Genomic DNA, 18,494 nt, shown 5'->3' with positions numbered 1-18,494 from the left:
GTGTCAAGTGATGTACAGTCAGTAACACCCTGACCGCTGTGTAGGTTGTATGTCTTCACCTTCAAGTAACAGTAACATAGCGTACTGTTTGCACATGTAATGGTAGGATGGCTTGTGACACACCTGTGAGCTGTCTTCAGCAAACATCCATCTGCAAAGGTGGACCACCACTTTATGTACACACATCCATCCATACCTGATGTACATCCTACCGTACTGTCAGTATTTCACCATATACAGGTGTCAGTGATGGGGCTGCATTGCAACTGCATGTTGTAGTTAGACACAGATGAACAACATACATCAGCTATTGCACATGCATGGTAGCCGCATGCACACCACTACATGTGTGTTGGTCCTACATTCCTGTCATGTAGCCATGTTTGTATGCATTGCAATTGTTGGACATGTGTGATGACATACATGACACATGGACTGTTGTATGATATGTTGGTTGTCATGGGTAACTAGTACAGAGGGAATGTTACCTCAGTCAACATTGCTACCTTATGTACTGTTAGCATTCAACAGCCATGGACCTACCTTCCATGTGCATGCATGTGATTGCTGTAGCCACTTGTCTGCACAGAGGACAGCAAAAGCTATGTTATGTACATATGCGTTGTGTGTGTGTGTGTGGGCCATGTACATATCCACTATGATTACATGTATGTCATATCCAAACATGAGTGTTTAATGGTGTTCAGCGACAGTCATCTGTTACAGCTGTGTAAGACCCAGGGCCCCTGTTATGTGTAGCGCCAACCTGGTTATGAACTCTGGTATCAATGCATTGCATACCACATGATGGAACCCTGTCAGTACATGTGTAGTCTGCACAGTTGCTGTAGACCTATGTACAGTCTACAGGTCATGAGTAACATGGTGGTGTAGTAATGTATGGATGTGTGTTGCTGGTCCAAGGACATGGTGATGTCTGAGGGCTACATAGTAGAATGCGGCATTTACCACTGTGATCTGCACCTGAGACATCTGTGATGGCTCTTGAGTATGTACTGGTCAGTACATGTGAGTGGCCTTCATGTACATGGGGACAGTAACACCTGGAGCAGTCCGTCACGGTCTTATGGCCCACATGTTTGTATCTGAGGTATACGATGGTAGTGCTATTGTGCACAACTGTGCCATAAGTCAGGTGTTCCTCACTGCAGAGATGTCCGTATACCCCATTGTTGGATCTGGATTGTCAGCTGTGATCACGAACGCTACACAGCTAGCACTGATGACCGGTGTCAGATGTGTGTAGTGCAGCGTTTGTGCTAACAATGTTCACTATCGACACACTGTGCCCTTCCGTGTTTAGAATCCGTGTGCATACAAGACAGCCCTTCGCTACTACTAAGTGTGTGAGCATGCCCAGTATGCCGTTGTGTAGATGGACACACAGTACATTCCAAACGGACGTGTGGTACTAAGTGTGTGAGCATGCCCAGTGACACCTTGTGTCGGTTATGTGCCTCTGTGTATGGGCATGACCATTGAAATCCTGTATGGCGATAGTGGTCATCCAGGCAACAGATGTCCATACCCCACGTCAGGATGAATTCCTACATTGAACACACTGGGACTGTCTTGAAGGGTGTACTGTCTGTGGTGCATCTCGTATCCATGTAGTGTTGTAATAGTGCTCCGTAGATAGGCAGTTGTCCCGCTCACACCACTGCCGTGTGTTTATCTACGTCTACCTTGAGACAGTAATATGCTTTTAGACTGCTCACTCTCCATACATTCCCTATCAGTGTCTTTGCCTTTGCTGATGATGTCATCCACCTAGAAGTATGCCTCTGGGAGTGCTGTTTACCAGTAATCTCAGTAGCGTGTTCTGTAACTGCATAATGCTGTAGTGTGATAAGATAGCTACGTGTATGTTCGACTCCCGGCCCTGCCAAGTGTGTGTGTGTGTGTTTCCAGCTGCCTGGGGACAGAGTAATGCTTTTAGATGGCTCCCTCTCCATACATTCCCTATCGGTGTCTTTGCCTTTGCTGATGATGTCATCCACCTAGAAGTATGCCTCTGGGAGTGCTGTGTTCCAGTAATCTCGGTAGCGGGTTCTGTAACTGCATAATGCTGTAGTGTGATAAGGTAGTTAGGTGTATGTTTGACTCCCAACCCTGCCAAGTGTGTGTTTCCAGCTGCCTGGGGACAGAGTAATGCTTTTAGATGGCTCCCTCTCCATACATTCCCAATCGGTGTCTTTGCCTTTGCTGATGATGTCATCCACCAAGAAGTATGCCTCTGGGAGTGCTGTGTACCAGTAATCTCGGTAGTTAGGTGTATGTTCGACTCCTGGCCCTGCCAAGTGTGTGTGTGTGTGTGTGTGTGTGTGTGTGTGTGTGTGTCCAGCTACCTGCGGTCAGAGTAATGCTTTTAGACGGCTCCCTCTCCATACATTCCCTATTGACATCTTTGCCTTTGCTGATGATGTCATCCACCTAGAAGTATGCCTCTGGGAGTGCGGTGATGCTGAAACTCGGTAGCGCGTTCTGTTACTGCGTAATGCTGTAGTGTGGTAGACTAGACAGGTAGGTGCTCGATTCTAAGGCATGGCAGGTGTGTGTGTTTGACAGTTATACCTTATGTGTTGGTATCTGTGGGTGGCTAGCTGCGGGATGTCTTCAGTGTGTTTTGTTGCTGACCTATATAGTGTCCACAGCCCGCATATTCTGCCAAGACACTGGGTTGTCAACACATACATTCGCCAATAGGTCTGGTGAGTAAATGTCAGCTGCCCTACTCTTACCCTTAATGTAGTCTGACCCGTGTGACACAACAGAACACACACGCCTTGATAGTAACAACACTACATGATGCAGGTGGCACATGTAGTTTCCTTTTCATGCCTGTCTAATGCTTTGCTGTCATGTGGTCCGCTGTTGTGATATAAATGCAATATCTACATATGTGTGTACATGTATATGTGTGTATGTATATCTATGTATATATGTATACAAATAATATATATGATATATGTAGATATAGAGAGATAGACATAGATATAAACATATATGTCTGGGGACATCAGCACTATTGAATGTTTGTGCTGGATGATCTGTACGTGATAACCTGGGATGTATGTATATCTGCCATTCTGTAGTGGTAATGCACATCGTCTGCTGTGTGCAGGGTCACAGGTTGTAGTTGTGTAGACACCGGTTATTTTGTTGCTGGGAAGACCATGGGACATTGAATATGGTGATAGTAAGGCACCTGTTACCAGTTGTGTATGGATCTGAGCTACACTAAGCAGTGGTTTTTAATTTGTAGGTTCGGTATGGGTCATATAACTATTCATTAGAAGACTATACTATGCAGATGAGGTTATCCCCAGGGTGTGATGCAGATACCTGGAGTGTATGTGTGTAGGTATCCGGGTGCAGGGCTCGAATATAGTTGGCAGCATGGGAGGGGGGGTCAGGCATACTGTACGTACATTGCAGAACTGTGTCTCGGGAGTGCTCCTGCCTTAGCACGCCTAAGCTAGGGGTGTGTCTATACCTGCCTGGTGACATTGGCAGGGACAACAGCAGTGGTGGGGTAGTCAGGGTGTACAGGCTGCACATACAGGTGATGATCAGCACAATCAGCAGATGACATGGCCAGCCCGCACCTGAACAGTATAGTAATTTGAGCAAGCATCATACACACAGGTTTCTTCCGCACTCTACACCACCGGTGTATACCTGCGGGGACATTTCATGACACAGTCCAACCAAATGAGAAGGGCTGCAGCAGGCAACATAGACTAACATGTGCAGGAGGGCAGTGAGGATGTGTATGCTGCTGAACATCCCTTACTGGGGTGACATAAGACTTTATAGACCCAGGGTGACTTACCATGGGCTACATGAGCTGGGGATGGTGGAGCACTATGGGGTGGACAGAGACCTCCTACAGCAGCTTGTTGACCTGTGCCTGCCACACCTGACACATCAAACAGGCCGAGGGAAACCCATCACAGTGGATACCATGGTATGTGTTGGCCTTGGTATACTAGCCACAGGTACCTCACACAGTACAACTGAGGATATCATGGGGATCTCACAGGCATCTGCATCCAGAGTATTGCACCAGTTCACAGACGCCATGTCAACACATGCTAGTGAGCACGTACATGTCCACAACACACGTGATTAGTAGACCAGCAATATGCATCTCTTCAACCACATGGATGACTACTCTGGGGTACTGGGTGCTATAGCCAACACACACATACACAGCAAAGCACCACCCGGTGAGTGGGGTAGGGCCTACAGTCACTGCAGGGGCATACCCTCCAACAGCTAGGCCATATGTGATGGCCAGGGCATTAGATTGAATGTGTGTGCTGTCTGCCCTGGAAGCTATGATGATTCCGATATATGGCTTCTGACACAGCTGTACCACACCTTTGCCAATATGGACATCCCCTACAGTGTCCTAGTGGGGGATGCCCTGTAACCACTGGTGTCGTGGCTGATGACACCCAGCAGCAATGCACACACACCTGAACACTCACACCATAATGAGGCGGATGTACAGGCAAGACATGTAATTGAGCATGTGTTTGGGATGCTCAGTTCATGGTTCTGGTATCCAGACACATCCGGTGGAGCCCTGCAGTATTCACTAGCTACTTGCACACAATTTGTTATGGTATTTGCTATGCTATGCATTCTGATCCTGCAGTAACAGTTGCTGCAGGAACAGCATGGGGCAGGGCCACACGGCCCAACACCACTGCCAAGGCCTGTACAGGCACAGTGTGACTTGGCGAAGGAACTACCTGAGCAGGGCCCACTCGGTGAAAGGCCATGCACAGTATGACCTGCCCTTGGCAAAGAGGCAACACAAGGCATATGCACTGACACAGTAGGTACCCATGTATGTCCCCTCTCTGACCCGCACACAGTACAATGGATGCCAAACATGACACTACCTGTGCTCGGCCATGTATAGGAGGTGCACTGTGTGCATCCGACATAGGCAGCCCTCCAGCACCGTCCTTAGGTCCAGAACACCCCCAGGGTACATCTATCAACCTAAAAATTGGCAGTTGTATTAGAATGTGTATGTACCCATTGCTATGGTATGTATGCAAACATACAAGAGTCTTTGGTGGCCAACTGTTAGGGCAGCAGACAGTACACGCCCATAGTGGCACCATGACATCTGTAGCACATACTGAGGTCACAATGGTAGCCAGTAGTACACAGGGTGTCCTAACCCACTGCAGATTATGGCTGAACATCATGTGTGTCCGTACAGCCCACACACGTTCCATGCAGCTGGACAGGTGTGGACCAATACAGACAAATGATATACAATGGCCTATGGATATGCCCAATGAATGACCCCAACCCCCAAAAACACACACAGACTACACCAGGCCAGGCAGTTTGATGTAGGTTGTGAAAGCTAGGACGTCCAACACCACTGTGCTGGTATTTAACGCTGGGATCTGACGTACACTGGTATCCCTCCAACCGGCAATTTAGGTAGGTCCACACACTGACATGGAGTACCTGGCATACCAGTACAGTAGTGGCAGATGTGTACAACTGTCAGCTGTGCCCCCCGTCCAACCTACACATGTGAGAGTCATGTGCGCCACCCACAGTGCTGTGTAGGACTGTGGATGCAGTTGGATGTCCCCCCATGCTATGCAGACATGTAGCAACTGTCAATGCCACATGACAATTAGCTACCCTGCAGACACAGCATGACACCTGTTTGTGTAGAATGGAGGGGTCGGCAACACAGTACTGACTATCTGGACATGTGACACATGCGATACAGTTGTTCATACTTGGCATGCTCACACACATGATGGTATGACGGTAATGTCAGTCAACAACATGCGTAACAGTCATATTGGGCATGCTCACACACTGACACACAGGACGGCCAGGCATGCATACACCAGTGGTCCGGACATATTTGCCAGTACATTGCTATACTGTTGGATGACTGCACTGCATGGTGTGTGTGTGGTCTATTGTCTGTACATATGCCATGGTCTATTGTTAATTCACATGAGCTATGTGCACAGGGTACTGATACCAACACGTGAATAGGGCGGTTCTTTGTTTGCGGACAGACTGACGCCTTTGGATACGGACTGGGTAAGGCACATTCCAGCAGGTGGGAGCAGTTGTGCATGGGTTTGCAGAGTGTTAAGCACTGCTGATCTCTGGTTACAGCACCTTTTACCCATTTAGACTCCACATTTCTTTGACAGTGCACTACTGGCATACTGGTAGACAAACATGCTTACAGCCACTCGCTCACCAAAATTTCTGCTTACATTTGTCACTCACGCTGGGTGTGCGCGATCCCTTGTGATGCGTATTACATTGGACTACATGACTACAGTATCGGGTATGTCTAACTATTTGGCGACGGCAGGCATTCGACTGTACGGACTCGGCGGCCTGTCCAGTGACGTAATCATATTATATGCGTGTTCCTCATATGATCTGCTCCCATCTGCCTGATACATGGGAACCGATACTCTGCAATGTTGACATGTGAATATGATTTTGTTAACGCAGCTGTCCGGCAAGTCATGCTACCGCATACCTACTGTACATTTTCCACCTTTCAGATTGCACGACGGGAGACTGTATGAATAACACCTTTCCTACTTTGCATGGGACAGTCCCTCATTAGGCATTTGTCATGTGACGATACTCTAGCCATTGCAACTGTCCTGATTAGGGGACATTCTCATATTCTACGTGTCTGTAGTGGTTGCTTGTTACAGGTCTTGTATACCTGACACGTCGATATGTTATATGTAGTAGCATAAGCAACCTTACAGCTGCTAGACTACGCTTTGATTTGTGCTGATATGTATATTGCTCTACTATGCATGGGTGTAGGTATGTTCTGCCCTGGTGCGTCTGACATTTCTACAGCGCAGGTCCCACTTTGGCCATTCAGAATGGTGGCGGACCTATAGATCCTATATGTAGAGCTATCACATGTGTCAAGGCAACACATACCCACAACCAGTTGTAAACTGACTACTTTCACGGTTTGCATACGTTAAGGTTATTCTTGTAGCATTATAATTGGTAATACTGTTTCCTATTACATGTAGCTGTTTCTGATACAACAAATTAATTTCTGACACCACTACACACAATATATGGCCTCCTTTCCCGAACTCACAGGCCATGTGCCATAACATTCATTTTGCAGGACACAACTGCCCAGACGGGTGTGTCACTCAAAGGCGGATGGGTGTGGAGCTTCATCGATTATGCTATCATCTACCTGAGGTGGTCATCAAATGATGCACATTCGTCACTAGCAGACCTCACATACCAATGGGGGAGAATGAACACTGTATCAGGAACACTGCATAACACCCTGTGGGACACATGTAGATGATTGGTTCTATTAACCAGACACATTGACAGTCACAGAGCATATGTATTCATTCATGTTTGTTGAGGTACATGCCGTTTATGACTCATACATGTTGTCATCTGTCATTACATGCATTCCGCCACCTGTCCACCTAATATCACTAGTTCTGGAAGTGTTTATTTGGACTTTGTTACATTCTGATTCAGAATAATGGACGTCCATGCTAATCGGGTACATGGCACTGATTTGGTCTCTATATATTCCCCTGATGGTTTACAGATTATCCGGTAGATGTGCTCTTCAGGTTTGGGACGTATAGGCATCTGCTATGCCCACATAGGATTATTAATGACTTCCACTGGGCGGGCCTACTACATCTCTGCCAACCAGCACCTGCACACTTAAGCCCATTATTGCATACCCATGGTTCACCTACCTGGCACCCCTCTACAGCACTCATGACATATACTTACTGTGAACGCAGCTGGGGTATGAGCACACCCTTACACATTGCCCACTCTCCCCATCTCGCAACACATGTCGTACGTTTTGTCAACCCATGTATTATCACACTTGCACAACCTACTGTTCTATGTGCACCTACATCCTGCTCACATCGATGACAACATGTTGACACATACACTGACTTTTTGGGATCCCGCAAGGGACACCATTATCCATGTTTAAAGCATAGACCTTGCAGATCCCTCCCACTGCTACTTTCCTGCCGGTGTTTTGGACAGCAGCAGTGTAGTAATCTTTATTGCCTGTCTGTATGTCTGACCGGCCTAGCTGGGCGGTGTGGGGGTACAACGTTTATTTATTGGACCTCCCAGTCACATATGCCCGGACTGTATATATGTTACCCCTAATTGTTGTAAAGTAATCTAGTTATGTGCATGTGTATATCTACAATGACATATATATTTGTTTTGTGTGTATGTGTATATATCAATACCTGTTGTTTGTGTATATATATCTATCTATATATATCTGTAGTATATCTTTGTGTGTATGTATATATATCTGTATAAATGTATATGTGTATATATATATATATATATATATATATATACATATATATATATATATATATATATATATATATATATATATATATATATATATATATATCTATATATATATATACACGTTTTTATCTATATATACATCTGTGTGTCCGTTAACCTATACATTTCTCGGACATAGACACTTACACATGCGTATTGGGTTTTATCTCTGCTTCAGCAGCATACTATTGCCTTAGTTATTATGACACCGACACTTCACTCCGGTGAACTTGTGATCAGTATACTACACGTTATACAGTGGACAGATGTCGCACGTTTTTCATGTCTGTGGTGCCGCTGATAAGTGTGATGTGATACAGTGTCATTCGACCTATTACTCATATGCGCAGCCTGTTATTCCTGCTACTGTGTTTGTTTCTGTGCACATTCATATTATTAATGTTAATAGAATGAGTGTTTGTGTTACTGAGATTGTATGTCAACATATTGATGTCTGCATGTAGTTGTGTCTTTTTGCTTTTCCCATTTTGGGGTTGTCACAGCAGAACTCTGTTCCACTCATGGGTGGCGTTTAGGTTTTACGTGCCGGGATGCCAGCCCTGATGCACGACGTCCGACAACGATACGCCCATTCATGCATGTCTCCATGCAGATGACACTCTATCTGGGAATCGCACCTATGTACTAGCTGACCTCCACGGGCCGCTCCATTGCAACCAGCGCAACATACCCTAGCACTCCTGTATCCATAATTGCATATTCATAGTTTCTCCAGCACACCTGTGTTGAGTTTCCACGCATAACAGCCATTATACACCTGATATCGCAGCCATGACACACCTTTACACATTGCCCTCTCCAGAGCGTTGGGGCCCTACACACATTTTGTACCGCCTCGTGTAGTCACAGGCTCACCATCCATTCATATTTGCACATAAGTGCCTTTCCTGGTGTTATGGATTACGGACGATTTGCGGGTTACAAGTGTAGGTGGTCGCAACATGTACTACATTCCGTCTGTGTATAATGTTGATGTAGCACTTCAGTGATGTTGTGGCCACTGGTATAACCCTGCCTCTGGTGTGAATAGCGGTGCTCTACTCACACTTGTGCAGCTTTATCTGACATACGCTGCGAGCACTTTATAATACCTTACTTGCTCTAGATTCCCTTCACAACCCTTATGTTTGCTTTCATCTTTCGGCGTTCATTACATATATATATATATGTATGTATATATATATATATATATATATATATATATATATATATATATATATATATATATATATATATATATAGATATAGATATATAATTGCATATTTCTGTTATGTTTGTGGATATTTATCTATCCACACATCAATCTATCTATCTATCTATCTATCTATCTATCTATCTATCTATCTATCTATCTATCTATCTATATAAAAGTTACAGCTGCACAACACAACATACATTTGCTATGCTACAAGCTGCGTACACCCACACAGGCGCACTTGCTTCTACTTATTCTGAGTTACATATGTTTACTGCCACTTCTTTGGGATTACATGTGCCTTATTCCTTATGAAAGTACTACTTTGATTGATGGAATCCGGTTAATGGCCCCATGCAAGACACGCGGTCACCTTTACATGTATAAATGTTGGCTTTACAGCACAGAGGCATTCATTACACAATTAATATGTGCTATAGTCGTACTTGAACCGGGAATGCCTTCAATTAGGCGGATGCTCTAACCACTACACTATTGTTGTTCTGCCTCATTTATATGTATACCCATGGTTCATAGCTACACTGACATACGCCTCACCGCTTCCCTTACACAGCAGGCATCCATTCTCCTGCTGGGAATCATTCTCTGTTTCCTAATGCTCTGGACTTATGCTGCATGTCTACTCACTCCAAGGATATTCAGAACTCCTACGCTTATAGTCCTCGCACATACGCGTGTTTGATTGTCAAGGTGTTCATGTGCTGGTCTGGGTTTAGGCTTGTCCGACTGGTGACTAGAACTGCCCTGGTGCTGTTCAAATATCAGACATAGCACATGGACAGAGTTAGTCCAGATTTTAACATTCTACCTGTGTTTACAGACGCAGGTGTTTGGGCATCTCTGACAACATTATTAGGTCGGCGCTACATAATATAGGATGGGGACTGGTTCCACTACATAATACAGGGTGGGGGGGGGGTTCCACGTGTTTCCCTTCACATTTGACTATTTCATTCATTTATAGATACAATGAACATTATTCTGGACATCAGTTGTAAATTCACTATAGGTATGCAATAGTCCTGTCAACAGATGTGACAGTTGGTTGGTGTACATATGTGTACGGACCTCTGTGATACTCAGGGACTAGTTTCTACAGTGACAGGGACAAGGCTATGACAAATCAGGGACAATCATGGACACTTCTCCCATATTAGTACTATTAACTTGGAACGTGTTGACAGATTCGTATTACTACTAATTTTCTGCAGTTAAATGCATCTATTACTCTTCATTGTTGTAAGTAGTCATTCTCATTCAACACCTTTCCTCCAAAGGTCACTGGCTTTGTGAGTGATTAAGAGGCTGGCCAGTTATCGTGCGAATGCTCTGACCATTGGTAAGGTTGACACATTGTCATATGTACAGGTTGGGATATATTCTGAGGACACCAGATTGTTTAGGCCAACACATACCCACGGTCAGTGCAGGTTTAGAACATTCATTGGTTTCCTAGCTGTGAGCCTATACCTTTAGCACTTTAGTTGTTAGTCTGTTTCTTGTACAAATTATGTATTTTCTATCCTGACGTAACCGCTTTAGGCAACTGTTACATGCAGTATGGTACATAGTTATTTCCTACAATCACAGGACATTTGGCATTGTATCATTGTTGGTCAGGACACACCTACCCACACAGTAACTGTCCCTCACACAGTGGATCAGGGGGTATCCTGTTTACGTCAGTGCCTTCATCACCCTATTTCCATGTACCGCTATGCGAATGTGTGCAATATATTCTCTCGATTATTCATGTCGGGACACGTGCGTCGCTGGCAGGTGTTTGATCCCGGGTAGTAGGGCTGGACAGTCTCGTGCACCACTACTGCACATTCCAGTTTCTGCCCAGATGTCTACAGGACTGGACATCGTGTCTTGATACCCATTCTAATGTTTACACAGGTTACTTATCCCATGAGGGATATCCAAAAATTTAACAAGACCGATACCGACCATTCTTCTGGCGTTACGAAAATGTGCTGTGGGTTTTACATGCAAGGGATACATAGTTTGCAATCCTGAAACTGCCTAGGGTGATACTGCCTACTACATATGAGTAGTGGTCACGATGTGTAGATGTGGCTGTGCCAAACTAGTAGGCCAAGTATGGCTTTATTTGGTGGACGTTCAGGTATGGGGGCAGGTTGTGTGTGTGGAGGGGATGCTGGGTATTCCATTATGCATCCAGGTGTGTTGCATTTGATTTGGCCAGTTCCATCAGGACCAATCTGTGGGTATGTGCCGGTGACATTTCTGTACATTTGTATCGCACATTTTAATATTCATATGTTTGTGGGATTGTGTTCCACAGTATGGCCTGTCTGGTTGTATTGCAGATGTGTATACATGTTCTTTGTGTTTCTTTCTCCTTCACCCACTGCTCCCTCATACTTCTCCAGTTCACCTATTCTGCATATGACACAGTCTCGCCTTTGAGGATTATACCATTACCCATCCTTCCCACATATATTCCTGACACTCCATCCATCACTGCTTTGGTTGATGGCCCATGACATGGTCAAGCTAACGCATTGCATACACTACATATGTCAGGTACCTGTGTGGTAGTGTGGACTACCCGGGCATGTTTCACCTTCCACATGCTATACATCACGCACATAGGTACACACCCATACTTAACTTTCATGACATGGTTGGTACACCTGGGTAATACCCGTTCAACTGCGACACATCCTGACAAGTACGGCTTGGACCGCAGATGTGCGGATTTTGGCCGACTGTTCTGATCATTGGTAGGATGCCACCTTTTCCTATGTCCAGCATGGGATATATTCCGGACACATATCCGATTGTGCTGGACAGCACATACCCACAGTCAACACTATGGATAATACTGTTCCTTTAAGCCTACATGTTGCCTTATTGTTGTAGCAGTTTATATGCTCCTTCTGTTTCGTTTACATGCTTATTCTATTTCCTGTCACATATGGTACGTTAAATAAGGACATACCTATTGTATGTGACTATTACATGTGTTGTGGGATATAATTCTGTCATACGGTCGCTAGATATTTACATTTATCGTGGATTTGTTATGGACACATCTGCCCAGCTGTGTACTCTCCCTCACAATATGGGTCAGCTGGTGACCCTGACCATTGGGCTGGACGTACCTATTGGCGGCGCTTGAACATGATGCATTTCACTTTCACTTGGTATAACTATCTACACTGCGTTGGACTATGGCCACATGGTTTTCAATGTCATTTGTTTGAGTGATAGGGACCCGTTATTCCCTACTATGCATTTGTGTTTGCGTCTTCATTTTGTGTTCGCAGAAACTGTCTTGCATGCTTTGCATACGTTTCAGTATCCATGGACACTGACAGATGTGATTATTATTGCTTGCAAATTGTTATATGCAAGCATTTTAGGTTGCACGTCGACAGCTGACATTTCCACGCCTCCGTGCGGCACTTCGATATGGCCTATGCACTCGCGCTCCTTTCCTATGCATGTGGCTGTGGTGGCAGCGTGCCTTCATTAATATGCATTTGGCGCTACTGCGCCATCTTCACACCACGCGGTCGGTGCAAGCCTAACGCCGGCCTTGCGCCAAGCTTTATGAATCCTGGGGTATATCTTTTTTGTGTCCCTTCTTAAAATTAGCTAGGTTTTCACCTATAGTCTTCCCTCTTCTGTATCCAAAGGGACACCGACTATCTAATAATGTGTCCAAAAACCTATCAGTCTTCAAAGTGTGCCAATGCCGTTGTATGATATCTTTTATTTTAAAGCTATTATTTCCAAACTTCATCATAAATCTGATGACATGATTCCCTTCTACTTTTGGCCTTTCAGCCCCTCCTTAATAATTGTTCCCTAGAATCAGAATCTGCCATACTTCGTGCTTTATCAGCTTGCCTACGTTTGTAGGCCCTTGCCAAAAATCTATGTCTCAGCTGTTCGGCCTGTATCTGAAAATCATTGGATTGGCTGCATATACGTTTAAGTCTTTTGAATTGAGCTAGGGGGATGTTATTAACTATATGTTGTGGATGGTTGCTATCAGCCCTCAGTAGTGAGTTCTTAGTAAAAGGCTTCCTATATATAAACTGGTATGTACCATGCCATCATTAGCTTTGGTTACCATAACATCTAAAAACTCAATACTTTTCCCTTTCAATTTTCCACTGAAAAAAATTCCATATGGGTTATGGTTCAAACTGTTAACGAACTGTCGCCACCTATCCTCAGTACCCTGCCATATTACCAAGCAGTCGTCTAGGTACCTTCTCCACATCAATAACTCTGTTGTAAATTCATTCTGTCGATAAATCATTTGTACCTCCATAAACCCCATAAACAGGTCCAATAAGTGGGAGCAAATGTTGCTCCCATCGCTGTACCCTTAACTTGCAGGAACCATTCAGAACCATATCTGAAAAAATTATGTTCTAATACCAAACCCAAAAGTTTTAGTAGAAATTGTTGTTCTTCTTTAGAATAATAATCCGAAACCTGAAACCAATACTGAATGGCAGCTATTCCACCCTGATGAGGAATACTCATATATAGAGATTGCACATCCAATGTTCCCATATGTGCATGGCTAGGAATATACAAATCATCCATAAGTTGTAAAAACTGATTCGTATCCTTAATCCTTTCCATCACATAGGTCAATAATGGTTTCAGTTTCAACTCCAGATAGACTGATAAAGGTTCAATCAATGAACCTCTGCCTGCTACTATGGGTCATCCTGGTACTGGGGAAATAGATTTGTGGATCTTGGGAACTAAATAAAAATATTGTGTAGAAGTTTCTTCTACTGTCACTTGTTGTTGTAGCTCTTTGGTAATAATACCTGCCTCTCTAGCTTGTTCCAAAAACTGATCAATTTCTGTTTTAAATCCTACTATCAGGTCTATAAGGAGATGGCAATATGAGGTTACATCAGTCAAATGTCTTTGAATTTCTATTTCAGTTTATAACATATGTTGATTAGTATGTTAAGTTAAATTAAACATATATTATATAATTTTTCATAGTAATGATTGGTATTTTTTTTTGGTGTTTCCAACAATTAAGTGTATTGTATCTTTAAGTTACGCTGATTGAAATCTGTATATATTGTTTACTGTTCCCCCTTTGCAATACACACTGATGATGCCAGGGGGCAAAACCTAGGTTTGTGTATTGAGTAACTGGATTTTTTGTGAGCCGGACATTAAAATCATGGCAGTACTCAGCCAAGTCTTTGTTTGGAGAATGTTTTATTTAGGTTCATAGGTTCATAGGTAGGTACTAGGCTATCAGCCCTAGGGCCCATACAAGCCTAGCCAAAAAATGTGCCCTGGCTTTCACCACCCAAGAAAATTATTTTCCTGTGCCCCTGTCGAGCAGAGCCACAGAAGTGATCCCAGGGGTGAATTTCTCATTTCCCATCCAATCATCAAGATTTTTCTTGAAGAGTGCTAATGAGGAGCTCTGTTTGACATAGATAGGTAGTCTGTTCCAGAGTATGGGAAGTCTCTGAGACAGGAATCTATACCTCCAGCATGTTCTGTTTATTGTGGTGACAAGGTTTAGGTCCCTAGAGTATGTAGCTTGGAGGGATTGGGATTTCTTTAAGTGGAGCATGTCCAACAGCTCTGGTTTTGACATAGCTTTGTATGTCAGGCAGAGATCGCCCCTGAGTAGGCAATATGCGATGGAGTAAAGCTGTAGTTTTTTGAGACGGTCTGCATAGGGCATCTGTTTGAGGCCAATAATCCTCTTTGTGAGATATTTCTGTGGTCTTTCCAGTTGTTGTAGATGTCTTGTGAGGTGCATACCAAAAGGGGTGTTGTACTCTATAATGGGTCTAATGAGTGATGAGTAGAGGGGAACAATGACCTCTTTTTTTCTGGATAAGAATCCTTTTGTGATGAGATGAGCCACGTAGAAGGATTTCCTGACCACTGTGGCAATGTGATTATCAAAGGAGAGACTACTGTCCACCTGTGTCCCAAGGTCTCTTATCACATTTTCAGCATTAAGTAGACTACCAGCTATGTGGTAGTTCATGGGTACAGAGTTTTTACCAAAGGGGATGACAATACACTTTTTGGCATTGAGCTTCAGGCCATAGCTTTGACACCAGGTATCTGTCTCAGTGAGGCCCTTTTGTAGTTTGTCCACATCATTAGGAGTTTCGATTATGGCTCCTAGTTTGCAGTCATCTGTGAACTTCATTAGCCAAAGACCTTCTGTGTTAGCCTATACTTCAGAGGAGTAGATACCAAACAGGAGAGGACCCAAGACTGACCCCTGTGGTACTCCATTTGTCACTGGACCGAAGTCAGATTTGGAGTCTGCTACTTTCACAGTGTGGGTTCTGTCAGTGAGCCAGTTGGCAACCCATCTTGTGACATATGGATTTATACCTAGTTTACTGAGTTTATATACAATTCCAGAGTGGGGGAGGGTGACAAAAGCCTTGGCAAGATCTAGATAGGCTGTGTGAATCACCTTACCCTCGTATACAGCTTTGGTGACTGTTTCAAAGAAGTCTATCAGGTTTAGGAGACATGATATGCCTTTTACAAACACGAACTGGGTGGTGTCCAGAGTTTGGAGATTGCCAATGTCTTTGTTTATAAGTTCAATGATGATATGTTCCATGGCCGTGCAGACCAGGCTCGTCAGGCTAATGGGATGGCAGTTCCCGGGGTCCGTGGTGGCTCCCCACCTCTGGAGTGGGATAACCATCACTGTGTGCCATTCAGCGGGCACAAAGCCTGAGGTGAGGCTATGATTGAACATGATGCTTAGGTGGGGTGCCAGTTCATTCTGTAGTTCATGTAGAACGCAGCCTGGGATGTTGTCTGGTCCCATGGATGCTGTGTTCTTGCCTTTGGAGAGTGTGGTTTTTACCTGTGCAGCCATGATTACAGGAACTTTGCATTCTTCCGGTATAGAGATGGGCTCTTTAGGAGGTGAGAAGGGGGTAAAGTTAGCACTGAACCTATCTGCCAGGATGCTGGCAATATCAGTTGGTTCTGTATATTTAGTGCCATTGTGCTGTAACTCAAACAGATCTGAGTGTTGCCACTGAGATTCTTGACATAGCTATAGAATGCTTTGTGGTTGTCCTTAGAATCAGTGGTGATTTTGTTTTTGTAGCTAGCTTTAGAGGATTTTATCAGGGATCGCAGCTTCTTACTGAGGCTGCCGGGAGCTCCTCCACTCATGAGATTTTACTCTCTTTTGCAACAGTTTCTTCCTTCTGTTGTACAGTTTGTTTATGGCAGGGGACCACCAGACTGGCTTCCTTTTTTTGGAGGATAATGTCTTGGTTCTGTTTAGGATAGCATGATCCATGCACTTGTGTAAGTGCTTATAAAATGTAATTGTGTAGGATTCAATAGTCGTAACTGTATTGTCCATCTGCATGGGTGTCATGAAGTTCACCACTTCTGTCTTAAGAAGCATGAATTTGGCTTTGGAGAAATGTTTTACCATGGTTTCCTTAATGGGAGGTGGGGGCAGGATGTGGATATCTAGAGTAATTAGCTTATGGTTGGATTGGACCAATGAGGTGTTGACTTCAGGTGTGGAACACCGGTTACTCATATTGGTAATGACTAGATCTAGGCTATCGTTGCCCCTGGTGGCAGTGTGGATATGTTGATCCAGGGCATTGGAGTTTATGAATTACAGAAAGCGTTGAGCAAAGGAGTTGGTACATGAGTAGTTTTCCCAGTTAATGGTGGGCTAGTTGAAATCACCCATTATTAGCATGTTTGGTTGAACCCTAATATCTTCCAGTACATCAAGAAAAGAGGAGTGGGAATCCTGGGGCATGGTGGGGGATCTATAGAAAGCTACAATTTGGATTGCAGTTTTGCCCAGAGTTAGTTGCACTTGGATAACCTCGGTTGCATTATGCTGAGCAACTAGCCTGGAGGTGTGGATATCCTTAAATAATATGGACACGCCTCTGCCTTTGGTGTTCCAGTCCAGGTTACATGGCCGAAAAGTGTGATATGAGTTATAGCCTGGTAGTGCAGGGGTGCTATCTGGACCCTTGAACCAGGTCTCAGTCACTGCACAGATATCAATGTTCTCCATTTAAAGGAGTGCCTCGAGTGAGTGCATTTTGTGATTTAGGCTTCTAGCATTGAGTAGCATCACCCTCAGTTTTTGATTGCCTGCTCCTGTTACGGTGGTGAATTTGTTATTTGAACCTTGCCTAAAAAAGGCACTATAGGGGCGTCAAAGACCTTAGTCAGGATCTGGAATCTCAGGGGTGACAGGTGCAGGCCATCTCTGGCAAAGCATCATGGTCTGTCGACCATGTCATCCCAGGCAGACAGATATTGGATCCCTTTAGAATGACACCAGAAGCTTAGCCAATAGTTAAAGTCAATCATTTTGTCCTTGTACTACAGTATCATTCTGTGAGCTGGCAGAATGCTACTCAGGGCTAGGGTCATACCGGCCTGGGCTACAAGATTGGAGAGCTCTTCCATGTCTCTTTTCATATAGTCCAGGGAGGTACGTCTCAGGTCGTTCACACCAACATGGACATTGTCAGAGTCATATGTGTACTTGGTGTGGAGTGATCTGAGTGCGTGGGTTATGTGGCAGATCCTGGCACCCGACAGGCAGCTGACAGTAACCTTCTCCTTGTTTAGCCTGGTGAGTGGGACATCAGTGTGCCTGACTATAGAGTCACCTACGACTAGTGTTGGGTACGTTATTTTGCCTTATTGGCTGTGGTTGAGTGGCACACTGAGTCTGCGGGCTATGTGTCATTTGGGTTGTGTTGGGGGTGGTGGTTGCTTGCATTTCTGCTTTAGAGG

This window comes from Protopterus annectens, chromosome 11.part0, assembly GCF_019279795.1.
Source record: "Protopterus annectens isolate FY-2018-M chromosome 11.part0, PAN1.0, whole genome shotgun sequence".
Taxonomy (NCBI): Eukaryota; Metazoa; Chordata; order Ceratodontiformes; family Protopteridae; genus Protopterus; species Protopterus annectens.
Note: the sequence above shows the minus strand (reverse complement) of the source record.